General features: G+C 39.9%; 1 protein-coding gene across 1 annotated transcript in view; it reads right to left on the reverse strand.

Moving 5' to 3' along the window:
- Positions 1 to 25738, reverse strand: part of GREM2 (gremlin 2, DAN family BMP antagonist) — a 37558-nt gene extending 11820 nt beyond the window's left edge. Inside the window, exon 1 of the mRNA XM_034060731.1 lies at positions 25499 to 25738. The gene's annotated coding sequence lies outside the window, so the exon portion shown is untranslated. The remainder of the gene's footprint in view (positions 1 to 25498) is intronic.
- Between the last annotated feature and the right edge of the window lie 1822 nt (positions 25739 to 27560).

Consider the following 27560-nt stretch of genomic DNA (forward strand, 5'->3'; position numbering starts at 1 on the left):
AACAGATGGTTCAAATAAGAACTGCTCTTATCTCAATATCCTACAGGCTAGTCTTTCTATTAGGTAGTATGCAAATTGAAAATTCCCATACAGACAAAATTTCGGCTATGTATTCCACTGTTTTCCAATATGTCTCTTGCAAGAACTATTGCAGCTGTATTTTCATAAAGTTGTCCTAAAAATGGAATAGATTTATTGCTTGAAGAGTTTTTAATTTGCATTTATGTCTGCTTACATTTGCTTGACAAAATATCAGCCTTCCTGACTAACAGAACAGTTCTGGGGACAGAGTGCAGAAGATTTGTACTAATGAGGAAATAAAACAAGCATTAAGCCCATTCAGCCTGCTAGCCACACAAACATGTAACTGCCTTACCAGAACTATTTGTTTCCCAGAAAAGCATCTTTCTCCTTAATGAGGCCAAGTATAGGGAATCCTCTCATCCTTTTTTTGCCTTTTCTTTGGTTAATAAGCAATATCCAATTACATATCTGACAGTTCCTCACAGTTACATTTTTTTAATCCACTGACCAGATTTCAAATTGGGAAGCAAGGCAGTTTTGAAACTTCTATTGCATTATGCTAAGTGTGTTTTCTCCTAGGGTATACAGGAAGGCATGAAAAACATTTCAGGGAAGGAAAAGGGGGGGGGGACCACAAGTCAGGGTCTTGTGGCATCCAGTTTGGTACCACAGGAGGCATGAATAGTAAAGATGACTTTAGGGTTACTGTGGACTGGCACATGGAATACATCCCTAGAAAATCAGAGTCCACAAGCTCTAATGTTTATGTGTAATACAAGACACCTTGAAACAATAGCGGGTCACCTCAATGTTTTTAAAGCATTCTCTTGCTCAGGGTGTAAACTGGCCCAACAGTTAAAACAACTACTTGCATTATGTGTAGCTGGAAGCCAGGCAGGAACGAGTCACTGCTGCACACCATGCATGATAATACTCCTAGACTGATCCTGTAATATTCTGTATCTCCCTTTGTTCACAAACTTGCTTGGAGAGTTACAAGCTGCTTTCTTGTTTCCCTAAGAAGACAAGGCTTCTGCTTGTCTTACTTCTGCAGTGACTTTTAGAGGATTAACTAATGGCCCATCAGAATCCCTGATTAATTACTTTTGTTTCACATGTTTACCTCTCAGCTGTGGGCTTTGCTCTGAAAGGAAGCCTGTTCATTAGAGAATTCATTCAGCTATGCAACTGAAATGCAATTCAAACCTGTGAGGGCTGAGAAGCATAGCAATCACATGCTCTGATGGTTGGTTGTATATGCACATATGCAAGCCTGTAAACAAATATGGCATGTGGAGTTCAAAACCTTCAGAATTATATGGCTTCTTGGGTACCCTAGTACATGAATCAGTTGATGTCTTGATGCAAGTTCTTCAGTTTGGAACTACTCTGCCCCTTATTTTCATGTTTTTTTTTGTAAGATAAATAAAAATAAAAAAAGAATTATTATTTATTTAACTACACATCTACTGGTATTTCCAAATTGACAGTAATGTTTATGACTGTCAGCTGTCAGCTGGACCAAAATAAACCCCAGCAGCTTAACAACTGTCAAAAGTACAGAACGTATGAGGTGTTATAAAGTCAGGAATACAAATAAAATTGTACTTAGATATGCACTATCAGCATAAAATGCTAAATACCTTAATATTTCAATATTACTTTCTAGGTGCACTGGAAAATGTATAGCACACAGACTGAATGGACAAGCTACAGTTTACTCACTGTTATCGGCAGTGTGTGTTACAACAAGAAGATGAGTTTTATGTTAAATGATGCAGGATGACCTGTACAACAGGAAATTTCACATCCAAGTACTGGAAACTTACTCCATCCCTCCCACTTCACACTGATGGCAACACGTGGCTGTCCCACATCTATGTTCTTGTGGCTTTGATTCATGCTCTGCTCAGTGATTCTCCCTCCGTCATTGCCCGAAGAATGTAAATATTTGTTCTGTCTGTATTCTGGTTTACAGACTTGGCCCATTATTGAATATGAAGGCTGTAATTCAATCATAGAAGGATCTGTTGCCATGCATAAACTGGGATTTTACGTTTTATGACTTAGGCTTTGCAGAGCAGCCGTCTTTCTACTCACCTCCCCCTCTCCTTGCCCATGACTGAATTATAGTTCTGTCTCTAATTGAAGCCTAGTATTATTCTATTTCACTTCTGCTGAGAGGAAGACCAGAGCTATCATTCTGAACACACACCAAGCCACAGGAGCCTGTATGAGGTCCTCTAATGACAGGTCCTCCTACACAGCACATTTGCAGTCTTTCTGCTAATTAATTTGATTTCCTTTGTCTAGACTAACATAATACAGCAAGTTATGCTCATTTAAAGGAGGATTGTTAGCCTTTCAGTTCACTCCAAATGAGGAAGAAAGAAGAGTCAATAGACTGGAATCCGGGGGAGTCTGACTTTGTCCTTGACTACACCACTGCTTATGTTTTTCACTTGACCAAGACTTTGTCTCCAGGAGAACCCGAAACAGCACTATCATCAGAGGAGAGCCTATAATCAAAATCAGATATCATTGGTATGTGCATGGCAAAGCAGTGGCAGTTACACAGAAGGGTTCTGTCTACGATGCACTGTAGTCCACAGCTTTCCTCCTGGCAATCACTTGGCATTTACTGTTCACAGCTCCTGACATCCTCAGAGGGCTGAACAAACATGTAATTAAAAACACACACAAGTGGTTTTCTTCAGAGTCCCTTCACAGAACTAAAGAAGTTTCAGTAGTGTGCTACTGGACTAGTAAATCAGAGGCAAAGCTAGTAATGGGAGTTACACATAACATGTTAACTATTTGGAAGGAGAGTTTTGACATTGATTGAGACTGTGGAGCTGAAGAGAGTCTCAGAGCTGAGTTGTCAGTCAAAGACAGGGCATGAAAAACGGAGTGATGCATAATAAACAGATGAACCAGCTTGGGATTTAAAAGTTCAGACTTCTGAATCAGGTGGTCAGATCCAGTTTTAGTACCCAGAAAGAAATGTAACAAAGATTCCCACATCATACAAGTTCACAGTGGAGTGCAATGATACCATACCTTTCTTAATACCATCAGGGAAGATCTTTCCTACAACAGAAGAAGGGAGGAAGCCTACAGTGGCAATCACTAGCCAGAGCTCGCCTTCTGTAGGCAATTTCAGGATCATTGCTAGCCTTGTAACCTCAGTTGCTTGCTTTGATCAAGACTTCTGAAAGCTTTCATTCCCACTGTGTGGAGAAACAAAACAAAAGTTTCAACTTTGAACCCTTGGGGCCAGCTACTACAATTCATGTAGCACAATGGTCTTCTATGGGTCAAGGAATCCACAGCTCCATGGGATTTTTGCATGCTTGTATTTTGAAAGGAGGCTCAGTAAAGAATTTTGCTTAGCAAAACAAGACTGTGCATCCTCTTTTGCCTTACTTAGTTTCAGAACAACAGCTTTTGCTTTGAGTGATTATTTCAGCTTCCCTAATTTTTCTCCAGCACAAAACTGAAGAGAAGCTCCATACAGATCAGACCAGTGACTTAGGCAGCATAAGAACACGAGTAATATCAGAATGTCATAGAATAGCAATCAGGAAAATTACTACAAAAATGCACCTAGAAGAAAGACAAAACTAAAAGTAGCTCACCTGTTGAAAAACCTGTTAACTTGGCAAAACCCATTTTTCTTAGAGGACCCTAAGAAGCTCCTAATTAGCACAAAGAGTGAGGAATACTAATTGCCACTTTGCAAAACTCTGCTCATTAAAAACACAGGGCACATTTGTGGGTTGGTTTTTTTTCCTCCTGCCCTCAAAAACCAACCCCTGTTTTACGATAGAAATGACATAAAAGGCTACATCAGAGCAAAAGTACAGTTTTGTATCTATATGTTTGTTCTAAGGCTGAAGGGGAGAACTCTTAAGCTTAGCTAAAAAGAAAAAAAGGAGTGAGAATGAAATCATTAAACTGTATGCTTTAAGCAGAATACACAATGGTACTGCAGACTTTAACAAGGAAAGGAAGCAAGAGGGAGCATTTGAATTAATAGAAGCAGACCTAAGAAGGCAAGCTACTGAGTGGATTTACAGCATAACTGTACAAAGACAAAGAGTTCATCTAGATAGCACAGTTCTAACTATGATCCTCTCTATGATGCTCTCTATAACTGTTCTCCACCCCCCTCAAAAAAATATTATTTAAAGCTGCTTGCCAAATGCATGGCAAAGCATCTAACAGAAACCAGAGATGAGATTTAGAGACACTTTAGAAATAGGTGACAGGGACATACATGTCACTTGAATCAATGTGAGCAATCCAGAAAACTGTTCCCACACCTACAAGGAGTCCAGTTTCATTTTGGACTGCGACACTGCTTACGCGCCTATACAGAGGTGGTAATGCTGTCTGCTGCCACTCACACAGAAGGCAGACAAAGCCTGGGAGCCGCTAAGCAGCTCCACAAGTGTCCTGCTTTATCATGTGTGTTTCACATGCACCCAACCAACACCACTGAGCAGAAAATGAACAGCATCTGGATTACTACCAGTTATCCAAAATTTAGCCAATGGGAGACATTACTTATCTTTCTTGTAACCAGCTTAGCACCAAGATCTTCCCCATTTATGAACATATGCTCAGAGTTTCAGTACTCACATGAACTGGAAATAATCTGACTCACATTCACCCCACACTGGGGAAAAAACAAGAAAAAAAAACCAAAACAGCACTAAAAACTGTAGAAAAAGCTAGTGGGAATGTAGAAAGCACAGAAGCATAACCCATTCTTTCTATTAAAGCTGGGGTATTAAATATAGAACAAACACAAAATTGCTGGAATTATACTACTATAATACTATAGCCAACTTTATTTTTCTGTGATTAGGCTTTGTGATACGGAGCTGAGGTGCTTCAATTTTATCATCCTCCCCAACACATTAAGAAGGGCATTTGTTCTAAGTTTTTTTAATCCAAATGAAAATAACCACAGACCAAAAGACTTAAAACCTATGCTTTTTTCTCTCTATTTTATGTTTCTGATAAGAATATTGCAGGACTTGTGTTCAAACATGTATTTCAGGTATATATACTCACTGTAGAACAGTGCAACTCCACTTTCAGGTAAACTAACAGTATAGAAAAAACCCTGTATGTGACCTTGAGAAATAGCTAAAACAGCAATTAATGTTAGCTGGATGTATTTATAATTTCAAACCGTGCTCCTCTGAGATAAGCTTAAATCATCTCATGCTGTTAACCCAGTCCAGGATGCAGTCTGATTCATTTATACTATGAGCCATGGTCCCCCTGTTCCTGGCCCCCAGCGGCATCACCTTTTCCCCACCCAGCACACAAGCATGTGTGCACACACCAGCACACACACACACACACACACACACAGTCTCCTTGGTCCCTCTGTGCCAGTACTAACAACCAGGCAGCCACACAGTCAGCAAGACAAGCCCGCTGATACAGCCTAAAAGGTATTCTTTCTGTTTTGCCGGCCAGCTTTCCAGCTGCAGGATCAGTAGTGCCGCTGGGGCCCCCGTGCCAGCCTACAGGCAGGCTGCCTTCAACCAGCTGCAAAGCCGCACCCTGATACTCCTTCCAAACTGGGGCCTGGGAACGCTGTCACACAATTTACCTGTTTCAGGGTGGAGGAGGCTAATGTAACTGGAAGGTGTGGCTGATAAAGGTGGTGTTGACTGACAGACTTGCATGCTTTTGCTTCTTGTATGAGATGCATGGTCCTTGTATCTACGTGGCTTGGTGTCAGGACTACAGTCTGTACCACAGTGGTGAGAGGAAATAAAATAATAATAATAGAATGTGACGATGCCCAAGGGCATCCAAGATGTTTGTACCAGCTGGCATATAAGAGATAGACCCTACGGGACATGCATATTCCTCCACAGTGGCCACTGGAAGCCAGGTGAGAGATGTGGGGTATTCAAACAGGCAGCAGGCACATCTGCTGAGGCAAACAACTCTCTGCCAGAACCATATTTTGCTCTAAAGACACAAGGACTTGATTTTTTGAAGGGTCTTAAACATTACAGCTCTTACTTATGTCTACATTTCCAAAAGAGGTATGCACCATTTATCTCAAGTCCTCAATGGATATCGGGTACTTAAAAAGAGGAACTTTTATCTTATCTAGAAAATGTGCTCTGCAACTGTATCACAAAACTAAATATTAAACATGGAAAAAGAAGCATGTACTCTAACTGCTGCATCCTACTGTTTGACTTTTCAGAGTCTTTCTTGCCTTGTAAGTGCAAAGGTTTCTTCCACCAAGTCTTTGGGGTTTCAAGTGATTAAACACAACCACTGGGTAAACTGCACAGGAATAACCTGCATGATATATGAAGCACTGATGCCTTCTTTATCTATTAGTCATATAGCCCCCTCACCCTCACTTTCCTAACACCTACTCTTGTGGGATCCTCCACACCTGATGCAGAACCTAGCACTGGTGGCAAGGTGGCTCTTCTTCCTTTGTGTGAAGATGCTATGTATCCATGCAATTAATGCATTGCAAAATTAGGCAAACCTGAATTTAAGGGCAAGCCAACAAACAACATGGTATGGAAAAGACACTGGAAGAATTCTGTTCTCTTTCCAAGTAACAGATGAGACAAAAATGCTCATGAGACAGAATCAATCTGCTGGCTAATAATCTGGGGAAAAAAAAAGCCAACAACAAACAATCCATCAGAAGTTTTAACACAACTTGAGTGCAAATGTTTGTCCAACCTCCCTTTCAGAACAGAGCTCCAGAGCTGTAACAAAAGTTGGTCTGTTGTTCTGGCCATTGAATTCACATAGATATTTGCCCTCATTAGGCAAAACCATAAGTTGCTCATGCACAAACATGGCAAGAAATGGAGTGATGATGTTAATACATAAACAAGAAAAACAGGAGACAAGTTTTTAGGAGCATTAATTCATCAGAAGTCTGAAACAGCATTTTACCACCAGTCAGATTCTAAGGTAAAGCCTTCAGTGCCAAAGAACACTAGCTTGTAGCTCTGCCACGCAGTCAAAGGGTACGAACACAATAGTGACTCTCCATCCAAATGGCACATGCATATGTACAGAACCTGTGCATTAAGGTTCTCCCTTGTGACTGAATGAAGGCAGCTTCATTCTGCAAAAGCCCAGAGGATATTGAGTATCATGGAGTAATGTTTTCCACTTACCTACAGCTGCATGCATGCTTAAATGTAATACACTTAATCTCCAACAGTCAGGACTAAGCCCTCATACAGGTATGAGCTCACATCATTTTAGTAATTAGGCCTCTGATTAAGAGAGGACAGCTGCCCTGGGTTCAGCTTAAACCACGACAACAGCTTTAAACAAACACTGTAGAAGTTCAGCAAATACTTAACTGGCTTCCTGTATTCAGGTCCAAAAACCTGTTGAAGCTACCAGACCTTAGAAAAAAAGCACCATCATGTACCCTACACAGTAGCAAGTCAAAACCAACAAGGAACACACCCTATACACTTCTAATTAAAATTAAAAGATGGAAATTGTATCAAGGTTGGATAAGTTAAGTTTGCAGTTCGGATCAGATGGCACTTACACAAGCACAGCTGCCTGCTATCTCAAATGTGCAGTCCTTATTTTCAATAATAAGCTGCCTCAAGTAATATTTATTCATCTAAAAGGAAGCCTCAGGCTCTGTACTTCACTGGGAGCTTCTTGTTAAGCCAGCTTCCACACACACACCCCACAAACCGTATATTGTTTCTATGTGTGCTGATGTTTCTCACAGTGGTCATCACAGTAACTCATCTGTCCCAACATGTCCCATGGTAAGACAAGAGACTCCTCAGCGCCTGGAAATATGAAAAAAAACCCAAAGGAAGCTAACCCAACTTATATACAACTCTCAAAAAAAGACCCCCATCAGATCTATGCCCACCACACTTTGTTAATGATACACTGGGGGCAATCAAGGTTCTGGTTGTGGAGACTTGAAAACAAGGCTACACAAGTACAGAATGGAAAGTGGTAACTTATGAGCCAGTTCTGGACACCATGCTTCAGAAAAGCCATGAAGACTTCCAGAGGGGAGGCAAGGAAGGAAAACTAGAACATTTATATACATAGAAATGATAACCCAATTGGCAAGTCTGCAGAAATCAGATATTTTTGATACAAAGAAGCAAAGACCAGAGAAGTGATATTAATAACATTCAAATGCATAAAGGGCTATTGCGAAGAGTGAGTCTTTACTTTTCATGGATGCAAGTGGAATAATGTCAGCAAGTAAGATTTCAGACAGCATTCCTATTAGCAAGCACCGTGATACAAACACTGTGGAATTGGAATTGATTTGCCTAAGTTTGTAGACTCATCATCAAAATTATTAACCAGAAAGTGACGCAAAGGAAAAAGAAAAGTCACATCTGCAACAGATTACATTAGATAAAATGATCCCAACAGGCAGGAGATGAGCCAGATGACTTCTCAAAGTCACTTTAATACCCTTTTAAATAAATAGTCATATATATATATATTATATAGAACAACTATTCTCCTCCAAAGAACCAACTTTTTTATAGTTTTTTGCCTAGTTTTCTGTTACCTCTCTTCTTATATACCTAGCCTTTTAGGTTTTGTGCTAGCCATCACAGAAATAAATCATTCTTTTTGCAGCACGCCTTAAGGTACATTTGTAATGGGGTCATTAAACCGCTACATAAAGCCAGCCTTATGATTAGGACAGTGCAATCTGCTAATTGTGAACCTACCAGTTTATAATGCAGATACTATCAGATGCTTTCAAAATTAAAGACTCAGTTCGATTTCTTTTGCAGCAGGCAGAATACACCTTTGTTCAATGCACCTAACTGACAAAAGAGGTTAAGGCTCAAGATTCTGCAGAACGAATGTCTTGAGTTTTCCAAATATTTAAGTTAGTTAGAGGAAAAAATGCCTACTTTACTCATCAAACAAGATTAATGTAATTTATAAATAATTAGAAAATAAGTTAGGTTTCATAAAGCATATTTAAATAGCCATAAAACACATAGCCATTCTCCATATAAGGCTAATTTGGGCATGGTTTAAAACTGTCTTTGAGGACTGATTTCACGTCAGAGAAGTCAAACTGCTTAGCCGTTGTGGGTAGATGATAACATGCCAATATTGTGCCATGTCATGTTTCTTCCTTTTGGTCCCTTCAGAGCCAGAGTGACAGGCACACTGAATTAGGAGGTGGGCAGTGGCAGCTGCACCAGCTGATGGAGAAACCAAAGCCCACAACCACAAACTGAATGGGGCAGCTCAGTGGCTTCTCATCAGTCAGCCTCAGGACAGTGGAACACGCCCAGGAACAACCACATCCTTGAAGATCTGAGGCAAACCACAGAGGTTTGCAAAGAGCAAAACATCTGTATTGTCCTCATGGCAGCAAACACCCAAATTCCTCTCTACTGTATTATATTATACATATGCCTCTTTTAATAACTATAATTAACAGGTGTGGAATAGTTTGTCAACAGCTGTCAGGTAAAGCTATGATATTTATCCTACAAGCACAGCAACAGCCTGTGAAGATGTATCCACTGTCCAACCTTCCCTTTCCCACAAAACACAATAAATAGGTAAATGAAATTGCCCTCAAACAGAAACTGAACACACACTGGAATGTGAGGAACTGTTCCCCTACCTTGATAAAGTCTGATTACATTAAACAGGTGGACTGATATTGCAGTGTGTGGTTTCCTCAGAGTCAGGAAAGAGTCATTCACCTAAGAGCAACTTACAACACCAATATTAGTTATTTGTTTACTGTTATTTAGTAACTATTATACAATTGTTCTCAGTACTGCTATTACTGAAAGAAGCCAGCTGCTCTGGAATGTGTTTTTTAAACCAGTGCTACATTTATTCTCCCTTGTAACTCAATGCAAAGCCATAATCAAATAGATATAAATATGTTCAGATTCTAATAAAAAGTACATCACTCATTGCCAAGGAATTACCATAGGATTGAAACAAAAAGAAAGTTTAATACAACACAGAATCCTGAAACATTAGTAAAGCAGAAGACAAAAAGAAACTAAAAAGCTTCATGCACTAGGCAACACTGCAATGTTTTCTATCAACAAGAAGCCCCACAAACCTTTTCACTGCATCCAGTAAGCTTGGGGTTGGGGGGAAAGGAAATAGGGAGAGAGGGAGGATTCTCTGCAAATATGTATTTCAAAATAGTTTCAGAGGATTTGTCTGACAAATACTGTCTTCAGTGTAGTGAACAGAAAATATGATTTCATTTAATGAAGCCAATAATTTTACTTTGTGGGATTCTCAATACAGAATCCTTGAGGTTTAAAATATACAACCATTTAGGTGACGAACATATCTGTCTTAAGGTAGACTCACTGATATTTCACATAGTCCATGTGGACAAAATATATACTGCCATTAAAAATATCAGTTCGAAGCAAATTCTTAAGAGATAAACTACTGTGACAGTTAACATGAAAAAAAAAACCCAAACTAAAAAACACCATCAAAAGTGTTTAACTAGCAAGAACTTAAAACAACAGATTAATAACATTTATGTTTGCGAAATTTCTTGTCTATCCCATACAAATTATTTTTTCATTTCTAGTTAGTACTGTGATGCTTCTTTAGTTATTCTGCATATTCTAAATTGTATTTTACTTTTGATTTATCTGGATTCAAAGAGAAAAAAGAAAGATGAGAAAACAGGAAACTTTCTAAGTAGTTTGAGCCTGCAATAACTAAATATCAACATGCTGTAGTTAAATAGCTCCTAATGTTCTCTTTTTCACCTTAGGTATCGGGATCTAGTAAAAACTAAATGGAAGACCATTGCAGGTAAAATACTGAGGTCAGTGAAGAGGGAGAAAAAGCTGTAATACAGAATTGGAAGGGACAGACAAGAGACATAAAGAAATGAACAGTTTTTCATTACATGACTGCCATATATTCAAAACCAAATAATATCGAAATATAATTGGAATCCCCCTGAACTCTACTGATTTACACTCCTTGCTACAACCAAATTGAGATCTGATGAAAGTCTACTACAGAGACAACAGGACAAATGAAGTCACTAGGTTCAGTTTTGGTAATGGTGACAATAACTGTTTTTCTGAATGGTAACTTTCCCACTATACATGCATTAATTGTAGGCTTTGTAACACAAGTGTCTTGTTTGGTACAGTTTCCTGGCTGGAAGGAACTAGTTACTGCCAGTTGGCTGTACCAGAGAAATCATTTAAGCAAAGAAGGGCTGATACTAATCTCTCCTCATGAAATGCTAATACAGTATCAATGAAGAATTCAGTACCTGTGTTGCTTCGCATGCACAGCTCCCAGCTGAACTTTGGACTTGTAAAATTGGTTGTTATATAGGACTTTCTCATCTTGAAGTAAAATCATGTTCAGTGATCCTAAAAAGCATCTGGGAAATCCCAGTGGCCTCTGAGAGGCTCACCAGCTCTGAACTGTGACATTCTGGTTGCTGGCACCAGGGGCCATTCCCTATGTAAGGATTTGACAGTAGAGGGGAGGGGGTAAAATGGGTCTAGCTGTACTTCAGATCTAATTACATCTTCTTATAGCTCTGAGGATTTTATCACCTTTAGTTCCAGAGTGTAATTTAACCTATGCATTCAACCCTCACAGTAACCCTCCCCAGCCTCCAGTTGCACCTTTTTCCTTATGGAAGGAAAAAATCTCAGCAGATGCATCCAAAGCCAGGAGCATTAAGAAGCATTTTGCAGCATTTCTTAATCTTTCTTCACTCTTTCCTTCCCAGCACTTCTATGAGAGTCTCCACTCATGAGAGGCAGCATTTTGGAAACACTAATTTCTTCAGTATTATCTGAATTTTAGTAATTCCCCATCTTGGCACACTGACTTACGTGGATAAGCCTAATCCCCAAACTCACTATCAACAGACAAAGAATGCAGGTGTCTGTCTGCCTTATCTATGGGAATTCCTGATGCTGGCCATCTAATTTTTATTTTCTTCGATAGTCCTTAGGGTGATGCCTCTGCTGAATTATTTAGGTTGTTCAGTTCCACATTCAAAAGCAGCTACTTCAAAAAATCAGGGCTTGCACTTCCACAGTACTTTGCAGCTCAGTTCACAGAGCACTTCGTTTGGAAGCCACCTAGGCAGTAAGTTACCACAAAACAGTTCACCTTAGCTATTACTCTCCTTCTCAGAAAGGCTTATCAAGTCCAGACTCTGTAACCTTAATTTATCTTCACAGCTTTGCACACTAAGCAAAGACCTTGCAGATTTCTTAGCCTTTGTAATGCTGTGAAGAAGCATGTCTAAGCACTCTAAGATACAAGTTTAAGGTGAGTTGCCCAACAAGAAACAAAAAGTCGGTGGCTCCCTGATCCCAAACTGAACTCTAGACATTGTTATTTGTAGAATTCATTTGACCTTCATAATAGGCCAGTCTTCTGCATAGTGAAAATAGGTTGAAGGAAAGAAGGCAAAGGCTACTTTTACCCTCCACATATCTAAGCAGTGCCAGAGGGGCCAGATACATTTAGATTCTTCTTAAGTTACTCAGAGACCATTCTGAAATATCTAGAATAAAAGCAAAATGCTCCTTTCATTAATTTATGCATGTGTCAGGGTTTTATTGCAAGTCATATATATATATATACACACAAGGTTGGCCTAAGAGGCATATTTTAAGTAAAGGGTAAGCTGATATGAGAAGGTGACCTAGACAGAGTGGCAGTGTCACAGTGGTTCTTGATTTGTGATTTTTGTAGTGGGGCAAAATAACACAATCCTATGAGCAAAAACAGTGAAAGAAAAAATGGCTTTCTCTCCCCACACACATAGTAGGTCCTTGAGAGCAGCCCAATGAACAATAAGCTACAAATGTATAACCCTCCTCTTCACACACAGCAACAATTGCTGTCTTAAGTGCAGATTCAAAAACATGCCAACGTTTGTCTTTCCCTTTTCTCCTGTACATTCCTTCTGCAGACCTCTAACTACAGCGTTGTATCAGGGAACCAGCTGCCTGCCACAAGGTGATTTGGAGAGACGGCTGTCCCAACATAGCACAAAGATGACTAAATAGTGACAGAGTAAATAATCCCTCAAAAATAAGTCGTGAATAAGTAATTTTATCTGCCAAGAGTTAACATTCAATGAATACTTGCAAAGGTTACACATCAAATCTACCAGCAGTTAGACGTGAGTTCCCTTATGTGTGCTCACCAAGGAAGCCTATAGAGGAATAGATCCCATTTGACTTCTTGATGAAAAGCCTTAACAACAGCAAGTTGTATATATAAACTCCTAGAAAAAGGTATTATATCCTAAAAGATTGTTAGTTTACAGACAGATACCTTACAGTAAATACGCACTTGGTAAATATTTCTTAGGAAATAGATTAATTTCCATTAAAAATACTTTTTAAAAAAACAGTTACTGAGGGGGATAGTTTGTAATGAGTAAAAAAAAAAAAAAAAACTTCTGTAAGCGGTTAAAAAACCCAAAACATTTGTTGAACATACACACATCACCACCCTCCTCCTGAAGCCATAAATAGTTTAGAATTTAACTTGTAGTTAAAGCTGACAGACCACTGAAAAGCTTAACTCAGTTTTCACTTCTGTTACTATTTGCATTTTTCTTTTTTTTCAGTTACATAAAAGCATTAATCTGTTTGGATTTTCCTCTTCAATATACTTTTCAAGTTCTCATATATATTTCTCTCATGACAAGATATTTGCCCTATAAACTTTGTGAACACCTAGCTTATGATGTTTTAAACATTCTATTTAATTAAAAGAAATTAAGAATCCTCCTAAAATGTGCAAGCAGCAGTTGTATATTCTGAAATTCGAGCTGTAAGTATACATCCCTTAAATTTTCCTACCTTCTTGAATAAATACATCCTCTGAGGTTTCCCAGATAAGGTATATTTTGGATTACTTAGGCTATCCAAAGAACTTTTTTGCTGCTCTGTGCAATTAGAGCTGAAAGTGCATTTATCTTGCTATAAATAAGGTGACTCTTAAAGAATGAAGTTCAGAAGTGTTAATGTCAACTCTTTAGTGGATATATCTTTGATAGGGTAATTCTGTATCCCAAAGTACCTAGCCTAGTTTAAGTCAAATTTGAAATTACTTCTGACCTTTGTAATGTACCCAAGCCAGAAAAACTGGTGGAATAATTCCAGAATTAAATTATAAGAGTTTTATCATAAAACCTATGTATTTACAGAGCTGTTTTGAAAGTTAACATTTAAGATGACGTTAACTCAGAACTACCCCAAAAATCATACAAACTGTAACTGAAATGTTTCAGAGCAATCTATGTATGGCATAATTCAGTTCATCATAAACCAATCCTCTCTTCCCAATCTCACAGTACTTGGGTTTAGGTCTGCTGCTTCAAAAGAGAAAAGTGCACAGGCACTTACCTGTTGCTGACCCTTTCTTTTACTGCAGTAAAAAGATATTTTACAGCTATGGATGACCTTACTTAAACTATGAACAAAAGCTTTGGATGTCCCAGGTTAGAAACGTTAAGTAATGAAGAAAGCAGATCAATACACAATGGGCAGAAATTCCTACTATATGGAAGGCATGGTTAACTGTGGCTTTTCTTAAATTATAGAAGTATTTTTGCATTGTCTTGAAGTACTATGCTATTCCTCTGTGCAGGAATTAATTTAAACCACAGTATGCAGATCTGCATTAGAATCCACATTCTTATAGGCTTTGCAGTAAAACAAAACATCAAATTCTTTTGCATTTACATGTAAGGTCATGGATACCTCTTTTACCTGTTTGCTTACATATACATATATCACACTGTTTATAAACAGTTTATAATAAAAGCATTTTAGCTTTTAATACTTTTTGTTTTAAAGTGTTCAATGACAGTAACAGTTTTTACAGCCTGTAAAGCAGCCCATAAGGCTCTGTTCAAACAATGGCATCATTATACAATCACAGAATCACAGAACAGTTTGGGTTGGAATAGACAATCATCCAGTCTATGGGCATGGACATCTTTTAATAGATCAGACTGCACAAAGCCCTGTCCAACCTGGCCTTGAACACTTCCAGGCATGGGTCATACACAGTTTCTCTGGGCAACCTGTTCCAGTGCCTCACCATCCTTGTTAGCCAGTGTCATTGTTCAAAAAATTTAGGATTGTTGGTCTTCAAACTGACTCTTAAATAGCAACCTTCAATGATTTTCCACACTTAGCAACTCAGCCTGTCTATCTAGACTACTAAGGCCACCCAGTACTAACCGGGTTTTCAAGAAACCGTGCAAGGAGTCTGCACCTATGAACATCATCAGCTGGAGAACATACAGTGTTTTGAACGCTTGAGCCAACATTTATAGCACAATTCTTGAGTCAATTTCCACAGATGTCAAGTGTACAATTTCACACATGAGAGATGGCACAAACAAAGGTTTAAACCTATGCCAAGCTAAACTGACACCACAGGCACAGCTTTAGACAGCATAACAAAGCAGGAATATACATTGGACCATTAACACTTCATGATGGTTTTGGCTGGGATAAGAAATTTCTTCATAGTAGCTAGTAGGAGGCTATGTTTTGGATTTGTGCTGAAAACAGTGTTGATAATACAGGGGTGTTTAAATTACTGATGAGCAGGGCTCACACAGGGTCAAGGCCTTTTCTGCTTCTCACCCTGCTCCACCAGTGAGTGGGCTGGGAGTGCACAAGAAGCTGGCAGGGGATACAGTCGGGACCCAAGGAATCCCATACCACACAACGTCATGCTCAGCATATAAAGTTGGAGGAAGAAGGGAGAGGGGGGATGTTAGGAGTGATGGAGTTTGTCTTCCCAAATAACCATTAAGTATGATGGAGCCCTGCTGTCCTGACCACATGCCCGCTGATGATAAATGCTGAATGAATTCCTTGTTTTGCTTTCCTTGCATGTGGGGCTTTTGCTTTATCTATTAAACTGCCTTTATGTCAACCCACAAGTTTTCTCACTTTTATTCTGATTCTCCCTACCTCCCACCATAGTGGGTATGAGCAAGTGATTGGATGGTGATTAGTTCCTGGCTGGGGTTAAACTACAACACACTTTAAAGAGACTACTAGATTCTACCATCACAAAGAAACTGGTCATGTGAAGAAAGCAAAAGGCCACCACAGAAGCTTTAAGAAAGGTTTACAATTAGCAATAAGAGAGTACTTACGTAAAAGCAAAACTGAAGCATGACTCTCACCCAAAAAATTCCATCAGCATTGCTGTCTGACTAACTGCTATATATGTTAGCTCTTCATATCATACAGCTGGAAGATCAAAAGTTACAATGCATTTGATGTCCAAATTAAGGCACTGGCCTTAGTCACAGTAAAATAAGCAAGTTTTCAAATGGTTTTAAAGGAAAAATAAATATCTTGGTGGGGAGGGGAATCTAATTTGGAGCAGTTAAATTACAGTTCACTTTTACTGAGAAACTAAGCTTCTTTTTAATTAATATAAATCTAACCATGCATATTCTAACCTGACAATAAAAAAAAAACAACTTTGCATTGTCCTCTAAACAGTAAAGATAAATCTAAACCCATGATAAAGAAAATATATTTCAATATACTCAAAAAATACACCTAAATTTTGGGGTGGGAGCAGGGGAACAAGCACAGCATTGCCATCTCATGCTCACTATATTTTACACATTCAGAGAAAGTAACAGCTTAAGTCAATCACGTTTGACTGCTATCCAGTTATTTATACGACTAAATGAAGCTGGCGTCCAAGTGGGGAGATGAACTGGCAACTTGCCGCAGCCTTGAATTACAATTTGTATATAATGGAGCAAACTGCAAGCACTCTTAATTGTAGCCTATCTGTGTGGATGAAGCTAAGCAGAAGAGTTCAAATAGGCAATATTCTGCTTTAATTAATGATAAATCAAGATGGAGATTTCTCCAACCTGGGCCAAGTTGCCCAGGACAGATCTGCAGAAGAACTTGCCCTCCCTCATTACGTGAAGCTTGGGCTGACAGTGGAGTTAGACAATAGTCTTCCCTGAGACAGGAAACCCTTGGTACGGACTTCCCACCCATTTTTTGCAGTTCCACTGTCTGAACGGACCACCTAAAACCAAAGCAATTTTTGTTTGCTGTCAGGCCCCAGGTTGCTGTCAGTCTTGGAGACTCCACAACATGCTGAACTGTACTTTGTCCACAGTTACAATAGGGAGGCATGGGCCATAATGAAATAATAACTCAGCCTGGGAAAGGTCATTTCCAGTGATTCTATAGACCTTTAAAGATCATTTTGGGTGGGAGAAGAATGCAGGAGAAATGAGATTATTCCTCCTATGAAAGGTCATTTCCACTGACTCCACAGACCTTTAAAGATTATATTGGGTGGGAGAGGAATGCAGAAGTGAGATTACTCCTCCTCAGCACAAGCGTGTTGAATGGGATGAGACAGATTTCTTCAGACTTGAGTATCTCAGAGCAGATTAGCAACTCACATTCCCATCTGTAGATGATGGGAATCAGGAGAAGAAATTAGTATTTTGGGGTGACTTCATGAATAGGATAAAAATTAATAAATTTCATACAAAGAATGATCCTTGGGTTTTGGTCTCTCTTCTAAGTAATTCAAAGCTGAGAGCAGCTTAGAAATTAACACATTTCCCTAACCACCTATTTATCAAATAATTGTATCACCATATAGAGCATGAATAGCTCACAGCAGTAGCTTCCATAACTGATATGACTCCGTCCTGAAGCTCCTCCTAATTACCAACACATGCAGGAATAGTTCGCTGGCCTCTTCTGGTGCTTAGAAGTACACAATGAGTAGCTGGCCACTGTTGTAAGATATCTGACATTCTGGAGCGGATGAAAATACTTACAATAGTCGCTTGTGTGTATCACTGTGATTGTGCATTCCCCTCTACTCCTGATATTAAAAAAAAAAAAGACAAAACAAAAACAAAAGACCTGCATGCATTTCATAGCAAAATTACTTCATTCTGTTTTATTGATTTGTAAGCAGCATTTGTGTCTATGTAAAAATGACCTCTTAACATGTTACTTAGGAATAGAAAGTCATCCCTGTAGCCTTTTCTTTCTCCAGAATTCACTCTCTAGCTGAAACACCGGCCAAGGAACAAATAAACAAACATTAGTAAATACGAGACTGGACTGCCATTGCTTCTCAACAGTAGAGCCTGCCAATGCCAGATATGGATCCAAAGACGCTGCTGGTTTCGCCTCTTTCAGAATAACTTTTCCAAGGAGCTACACCCTCTCCTAGCTTGCTCAGATTCTGAAAAACACTGTTTATGACTGTGGCTGTAATACTTGACCTAACCAGAAGTGCCAGGAATCAAACCACAGACTTTGGACAGCGATGGGGTCCATAAGCTACAGATTCCTTATTTTGAGAGTCTATGGTATGAGAATCCCAATCCTAAACCACATTAAATGGCTATGCAGAATAATAGTTCAAATTCTGAAAATCACATCCATATTGTTAAGTCTTTCAATGTCTGGCATAGTTTTAAATGGGCAACAAATCTGTTTGTCAGATAAAGTCCGGACTGCTAAATAAATAATGATAAATTTCCTAATACTATCAGGCAGCACGTTTCTGCAAGTACAACATGTGTTTATCAGTTTCCCACTGAGTTAGAGTTGACTTTCAAATTTCCTTTAATCTCATTATAGTAAACATAGTACAGCTCTCTGGCAAACAAGAGTAACATTCTTCCTGTAATATCATATCCTTCTTTTAAAGAAACCTTAGAGATGTCCAGAAAAGTACTAGGCTCAACTTGGAATGACACAATAAACTTGTTTCCAAAGAAACTTGAGTTTTATAAAATATTAGTTTTTATACCAAAAAAAGAAAGAAACGAGACTATTTTTATAAGGAGAAGATTGGAAATTTCTGATAGGCACTCGAAATAGCGTTTGCATGCATCATACTTTTAAAGTCAGCTAGTGAAATACTGATATAAAAATATTTTTCTAGTTGGAAGGAGTCTACCTGAGTGGAAGGATAAAGCAACTGGCATTTGGGGTGCAGAATTCAGAAAACAGTAGACTGTATCTTGTGAATAGCAGATTGAGTTTTTTCAATGCTCCTTCAAGAAGAAAGAACATCAAGTGCAGATGATTGAAAAAGAAAAAAAAAAAAAGGAGGCAGATAAAGAAAACCAAGTGGGATTTATTATAGTACAATTTGCACTGAAGGCTTCTCTCCATTTGGGAGGAATTTATGGCAGACAAAGGTGGGATTTGTCTTACAGTTAAAAAAAACCAAACCAACCTACATTGTGCTGTTGAACAAGGGAATTTGGAAATCTGAAGTCAAGATGGTTTCAATGACAGAAACTAGACCAATTTCCAACTGTGTGCATTTGTTTGCCTTACTTCAGGATTCCCTTAAAGAAAAAAGGTCATTATGTATCACAAAAATAGCAAACAAATGTGCTACTTTCACATCTTTTCTGTGATCTTTTAATAAGCTAATAATGTTCCTAATTATCATTTCTGTGACATTTGAATCTGCAGCTTCAGATATGCTTAAGAAGTCAGAAATTCTGGACTATGACTTTACTTAAGGCTCAGCTTCAGTAAGGAATGGACATATTAAGAGGCAGATCAACAATCTTTCCCTGCCTACACAGAATCCAAGGTGCTAACAATTTGTTTCAGTTTATAAGTATTCCCTCTCAGGAATACCTCAGCAAAAGCTGTTCTCAATGAAGGATCAGGCAAAATTTCCATGGGCTTCATTAATGAGCAAGATAGACCAAAGTCAGCAAATATGCTTAGTATAAAGCCATTGTGTGTAGTTATCTGAAAGGTGTAAGACAGAGACCAAATTAAAATGAAATACAATTGACAGACATCTCACTTTTTTATAGGAGACTTTACTGGATATATCCATTAAGTCATGCAACATGCGCACATAGTCCCTTGGCTTCTTTACCTGTCAATCTCTTCTTGTCTTCATAAAGGACACTGAGCTACAAACTATGTTGGTGGAACAGGAACTGACAAATGATAGATGGATCATAATAAAAGCCATGCATAGAGCATGGACGTCTGACATCCAAGAGCTGAGATGTTTTCATCTTGGATAGAAGCTCTGACCCACTATTTACACCCCTATCCCAAGTTCTACCACATATTTTTAAATGACAACTTTCCAGATGTTATCAGTATGGAGAATGGCCAGATTTATGGTCAGGATCCTGTGTAGCTCTAAGCCAAACTAGCGTTTTGGCTTCACTGGAAATGTAATTAGATATGAGATTTGCACCAGGAAAAAACCTGCTGTATCTTGCCAGAAATGGTCATGAAGAATTTTTACAGTGCTGTTTATTGTTTTTTGTTAGCACTACTGTAGAACACCAGGCTATTTAGCATTATGATAACAGCACTTAAAGCACAGTAATAGGATAGACTAGCCATGGCTGGAAACCACAACAAAACTACACAAATGAGGGAGGACAGCTAATTCACTAGTAGCATCAGCTCAATACAGTTTTCTAACACTAGCAAGTGTTTGCACAAGACAAGGTCAACAACATGTTCTCCATGAGCTGTACAAATGCTGCTTCCAAGTTTTAAGAGAAGTTAAAAATTCAGGAAATTTTTAAGATTTATTGCTGTTAAATCCACAGTCTGATGTTTTATTTGTTCGCTGCCCATCACACTCAATAAAAACTGGTTCCAAAATGAAATTTGGAGGGTAAATAATATTTTTCCTTTCATGGTGTACTTTACTTCTCCCACTTCCTTAACACAAAATAGTCAAAAATCAAGTCTTTATGAGACTTTTGTCTTTTGAAAGTATCACAGTTTTCATTTCCTCTTAGTTTCTTTTCAAATTATGGTTTCTTAAAATAGTCATTTCCCAAACAATAATGACTGTAAAACTGGATGGAATGAGAGATGAATTTACCTTTTTCATTCTATAAAGAAACTTGAAGTAAAGACAGTAGCATGCACCATACCATTAAAGTATAATTCTAAATGGCAGTGTAGCCTCTGAGAAAAACTGACCTTAGTAAATCCCCTTTAGTTTTATGACTAATCTAAAATATGCTGCTATCACTCTTACAGATACTTATGTAGACAGGAAGAAAGAGAAAAAAAAATACAGAATCTTGTAGATAAGGATATTTCTTCTGGTTATCCCCAGAAGAAAAAGATGAATGAGAAAAGTAGATGCTGTAAGATGACTTTTTGACAAAAACAGGTTACAACTGAAGCCGCCATGGTTGTATCACACCAGATATTGAAAGACAGATTGCCCTGTTTTAACATTGTGGAGCAAGACAGATTCTTATGGTCTGTTTCTCTTTCTGAAACAGGCTTCAAAAATCTGCTTCAAAAATGCTAATAAATGGCTTAATGTACTGAGAGCAAGAAATACCATGGTTTCAAGTGACATGTCAATTGTGTACATAATTCAAATTAAAATCTATACTTCAACTCAGAGCTGCTATGCATTGGGATAGGGTTTGCAGTAGACAGCCTCTAGCAATAGAAATAGAGTCATCTGAGAAGGAAAAGCCCTCCTGTTTTTCAGTTCCTGTTCTGAATAGCACAGTTTCTGTGATCTAAAAGTAGTCTTGGAGCAGTCACCATGAACCAGGAGGATCTTTTATGCTATACACATGCAACCCTATGATTTCTATCATGATCTCATGAAAATCTGCGCAAAACTGGTAAGAAGCCCAATTTTGGTAGCAATGACCATCTTCTGCTGCCAAGTAAAAAGGATCTGATCCCTAACTGCTCCAATAATACATTTTCAAGTTAGAAATGCTTTCATACAAAAGATAACCATTTGTAATTAACAGAATCTTCTTTTTCAATGTAAAATAATTTTCCCCAGAAGCAGCAAACTAAAGTAAAACATACAACTGTAAAGAGACAGTCAAATCACAAAATAACACAAAATGGCAAAGTTTTCTGCTTTACAGTGAAAAGTACAGAAAAAAAAGTATTTTAACATGTTTTAATAAAAAAAAAATCAGGTTTTATGTGGGTGTTTCTAAACATCTCCATGGGCATCACACTCCCCCAGCTACCTGGGGCAAATGGGCTCAAGAGCAAGAGCATGTTTCCATCGTGCTGGGACTCCAGAACTGTCACCACAGATGGCACCTTCTCCAAAGCAAATTCTGGTGCCTTGTGGGAAATGCAGCCAGCCACAATGCTACACCCAGGAAACATGGTGCAGCATTTCTAAATGACAGTTTTTAAGTTTCAAGTTAACATTTCTCACCAGTCCCATAAGCCAGGAGGAACATAAACACAGCCTTCTAAACCTTTATATACAGGATGGCTACAGACAGTGGCAGGCAAACAACCATGGAGAAGTACCAGTTGACCTTCTCTAAGCACAACTGCTGTGTTCATGTTCATCAGTCAAGCACAACACTGCCTTATCCCAAGTTCCCACACAAAAAGTAGTCCACTATCACATGCCAGACTATTAAAAACAAAAGCCATCTTCATTTAGATCTGCAGAGATCTCAGGCCCTACGCAAGTTTGTTGCAGGGTTGTGGTCTCCAGCTGAGCCAGGAGTTTTTTGGTAACACATGTCTAGGCAATGGTGCAAGAAGCAGGGATTAGCCCACACCCTTGGAAAAGACAGTACCAGCTCCAAATGGCGCAGTGGTGCACCAGTACTAGTCTGCTGCAGATGAACCAGGTCTGTGTTAGCATAGTCCAACAGGAACAGACATAGGGCGCAAAACATTTACGCATAGAAGACACTATATGTGTTTTACAGGGTTTTAGTTCAGGCTAGTTCTGGTCTGGTCCCACAGACTGAATTTCCAGCAATGACTCAAGCACATCTTCTAGTTTAGATTCATCCTAAAGGAATCCAGCTGGCCCACCATGAGGTATATGAAGATGGACAGTAAGTGGGAACAACTGGAGGACTGGCGTCAAAAGTACACTCCTGACACGAACCACAACACTAATATAAATGCACAACCACACCCATAAGCGTCAGCAAGAGCAAAGTGAAAGACCTTTTCGTGCTGCTCTTGAAAAGACTCTTTGGATGTCTGTAAATCTGCATAGTGCCTTGAACTGCTCAATGAAACCATTCTACCGCAAGAATCAGAAACTGGTAAATTCCAATTTACCCATTCCAAAATAGAATTTACCAGTTTCTGATGTTTAAGTTTGAATTATTTCAATGTGAATTTAGTAGTAGTTGTGTATAGAACTATGAAACTAAGCAGCTGGAATTTACCAGTTACCAAATTAATCAAGCAGAACTGCAGCAGGAACAAACTACTTATTACAAAAGAGGATCTGGATCTACACGATTTACACTTTTCATAAGCATTGACAAATGGTGACTTAAACCAAGCATTTTCCAGTGTATCAATATAGTTCAGTTGGAAATTCAGTTATTAGTTTTTTACCCACAGCTACTGCCATGGAAAAAAAAAAGTCAACAAAATCTGCAGAGCTTAATTCTTCAACTTCTCGTGCCTTTGCTCTATTCCATATTGAAAGCTACATTTCACGACAGCAGAATCTATTTGAAAGACAAACAAAAAGCAAATAGGTTAGCTAACCCAATCAGCTCAAAATCTAGAGTTAATGGCATTTATTTTTGTGGCACCCTTTTAGAGGTCTCACTGATGCTTCTCACTGCCACATCTTTCACTTACTTATCATGCTGCAATGGAAGGCTGAGCAAACCTCGCTGCTACCAGATGCACCTCATTCCCATGCACAAGAGCTCTGCATGAACAGCTGGCTGTAAGGGAGGTGAGAAGGCAAAATTCTACCTGCTATCTTTCTTATGCAGTGATTTAGGAAATCAGGCCGCCCTCTTCAGCTGCACAGTAATTACAGACAAATGTTTAGAGTTTAAGTCTTCACTGCGCATCCAGAATGATGGCAGTACATGAGGACCACGCAACAAAAGCAAGACAGAGAGATCCCTTGCTTGGAGCCTGAATACCAAGACAGAATCCTCAGTCCTGGCTCAGTAATAAGCAGATTGTTGTTCCTTACTTCAATTATTTTCTCAGGGCATTTCTTTAAAATCCTAGGGTATCATTTTTCTTTACCTTTTGTAAAGAAATGAGGGAAGGCCAGCCTGAGAACTAAGCATAAAGTTTAGCAAGTGAAACATCTGCATTCAGATACAGCAGGTATTCTAAGCAAATATTTCAGGCGGTGTGTACTTTGGAATTCAAGCAACAAACTAATCTCCTAAAGGACTACAGTATCTGTATTGTATTGGCACCAGTGGGAAAACAAGACTGACGTGATGTTGATTCTTTCTTGGTTTAGCAAGAAACAGCCTTGAAGTGGCCTGATAAGCAGCTTGCTAACTGGGACTCCGCACAGACATTGCTTGCACCTGCTGCTTCGTGGTTCTTGGGAGAACTTAACCTGAGACTTTTCCATTGGGAATCTCAGTCACGGTCATTTGTCAGGCTGAAGTTCACCTCACTCTACTCATTGGGCTTTCATTCTGTTTATTTCTCCTCTTTCAGAGAAAAAGGAGGTTTAACTTGTTATGAGCTGCTAATTTTGCCCTCAAAAATCCACCGAAAGTTATATAACCACTTTCACAATAGCGTACTAAAAATAAGAGTTGTTCAGCCAAATGCCACTGTAATTTTTTATAAGACCTGTGACTCCAATTCTGCAAGACCTGTGAGAGTGCAAACATTTCCTTAGCGTTAGCAGTCAAGCAAGGGCCCCTTGTGAGACAGACATTGATTTGTATTATTATAATCCTCATTTGTAAGGGAAAAAAAAAACCCACATCAAAACAAAACAGTGCATCTATACACAATATAGATATTTCCAAATCATGACTTAAAGTAATGCTATTCACTTTTGGAGCTGATCCCTTGCGGAGTTTCATAATCGCAAACCATCATTAACCCAAAGCAAAGAAAGAAAGGTACAAAGGGGCACAGGTTTCAAGCACGACGTGATTTTTCACCCGTTGTATTTTTTCTTTACTTGGGAGGCAGCGCGGAGGCGCGACGCTTCATACCCAACGGGACTTGGCCATTCAGGTAACTTGGAGAGCGCTCAGGGCAGCGCACTGACACGCAGTCGCTGCTGCAGCTGGCGCTCGTTAATTCAGCTACGCGCCCCTGCGGCGACCCCACGGGCGGCAGCGCGGGCGCGGAAGGCGCTGTGCCCCGCGGAGACGTCCGAAGGCCACCGCCCGCCCTGGGCCCGCGGAGCTCCCGTGGGGCCAGGCAGGCGCGACGGGCGGAGGCTCCGCGGGGAGGCCCCGTGCTGTCAATGGCCACCGCGCCCGCGGGCCCTGCGCGCCACCCCGCACCGCTGCCTCGCTGAGGGGCCGTAGTGTAAGAGGACAGGGAAGGAGGAGGAGGACGGGAGCAAGGCGGCCGCCGAAGAAGCGGGGCCGGAGCAGGCGGCCGAGCGCCCCCCGGCCGCCCCATACCTGCACAGAGGCGGGGAAGGGTCTGCAGCGCGCTCCGTCCTGCCAGCTATAGATCCCAAGGGGTGATGAAGCAGGGTGGCGGTCGTCGTCCTTTCCTGCTGCCGCGGGTGCCGCTGGTGCCGGTGGTGCGAAGCCCTCGCTGGCTGCAGATGCCCATAGGCGCACAGTGGCGGAGAGCGGTGCGTGGCGAGAGCGCGGCGGCTTCGCCGGGTCCCAGCGGTGGAGGGGAGCTCAGCACTGGCTCCGCGCAGCCACTGCCCGGGGAGAGGATCAAGCCCCAGCTTTCGATTGGCTCCGGTGGCCAAACAGCTCACACCAGCCTGCCCGCCCGCTGCCCGCCTCCCCTCCGCCGCCCCACACGCTCCGCTCCCCCGCAGCTCCGCTCCTCCCTGCCAGCCTCCAGCAACCTGGTGGGCAGACCTAACCCCCTTTGGTTCCCCCCCACCCCTTCCCTAAGACGACGTCCAATCCCCAGCCTTGTGTTTATGCAGGGACATTCTCGCCCTGGATCTGACAAAACACCCTCCTTCCCTTTGCATCTTCCTCCTTTGGCTTGATGGACCTGCAACTTTAAGCGTTCATGACATTTTGTGTCACGCTCAATATTCGGACACGTTTGTTCTCAGAATATTTTTTTAAATATCCTTAGCTAGTAAAATTAAAAGCATGCAGTGCTTGATCACCTAAGGGCTAAATGTGAGGTAGGACAAAACATTCTTGGCCTGAGTTGAGTTTGCTTTTCTTACACTGTTTGGGTTCCCAGCCCTGTCTTGGTTAACTACACATCAGATCATGGCATGCACAGAAAATAAAATCAGGATGCTAAGCCTTTCCTTCCTGACTCTAGGGTTATTCCATAACTGCAGCTGGGATTGGCATTCCTTGGTGCATCTTTGATGTTGGCTACTTCTTGCTCGGGATGACTTCAGTGGCCTCTGGAAAAGGATTCTGCTTCCTGCAGACATGCTGTAGTCTTAAGTCAAATCTTAGACCTGTCTTTCGGGCAAAAGGGCAATCCTTTGGTTTCAGTATGTCCCTCTGTTTAAACAAGAATACAGTTGAACCAGATAAATAGGCCCTTTGGGTTTTCTCAGCTCAGGAAGATGTAATGTTTCCAGTAAACACATTGACAAAAATGTGTATTAAAATTAGGAAGAACAAAATTATCAGTTATAACAGATGCACTCTTAATTAATGCAATGACCTGTATTTAACTGATGCTGTCACTGATGTGTTGAGCAGTGTGTTGGTAGATTCCTTAGAAGTCAACATTTACCCAAATTTGGCAGACTGTAACTTTTGAAACAGAAAGAAGTTGCAGAGAGAGATACCTTTGCATGACAGCAGCATGTACTTTTTTAAGTGACAACTTCCATCACATTTTAAATTGATTCTGTATTAACTTACCCCAATTTGTATTCTATTTGTCACTCTCTGGAAAGCATGCATACTTCTGTCTCTTTGGTGGATACAGAACTAGTTAAAAAATGGGGGGTGGGGTTTTTTTGGTGTTTGTTGTTTTTTGTTGTTGTTGTTGTCAGGCAAAAATCAGAAAAATAGAAATATAAATACTGAAAAATATATAAAACCAGACATAATTAGAAATATCCATACTCAAAGTATAATCCATTCCTCATTTTAAAAGCTTTATTAGCAAAAGCATCCCTCAGTGAGTTCAGGGGAGCTACACCTCTGGAACACAAGAATAACTAAAGATAGCCTGTTTCTTTTTCATTATATATTTTTCCTTCACATATTGCCTGTTTAGTTTTCCCTGGGAGGAATTAAATTACTAATTTAGAGGTCAGGCTACGTTTTCTAACTGTGGTCCAAAAGCTCAGTGGCCATTGCATCTTCACCACCCCCAACACCTTGACAGCAGGTGTATTATTTCTTCCTGCACACTCCGAACCAGATGACTGGCTGATTGTCTTTCAGTATTTCCTCAGTCAGAAGGTGGTGCTTTCCTTCACCCTGACTTTTTCCTTGGACGAATGCTTGCTCTTGAATCATATTCCACTTTCAAGCCCTTTTTTCAGGCTCCCATTTTTGTCCCCAGGCA

This window comes from Melopsittacus undulatus, chromosome 3 (genome assembly GCF_012275295.1).
Source record: "Melopsittacus undulatus isolate bMelUnd1 chromosome 3, bMelUnd1.mat.Z, whole genome shotgun sequence".
Classification (NCBI taxonomy): Eukaryota; Metazoa; Chordata; class Aves; order Psittaciformes; family Psittaculidae; genus Melopsittacus; species Melopsittacus undulatus.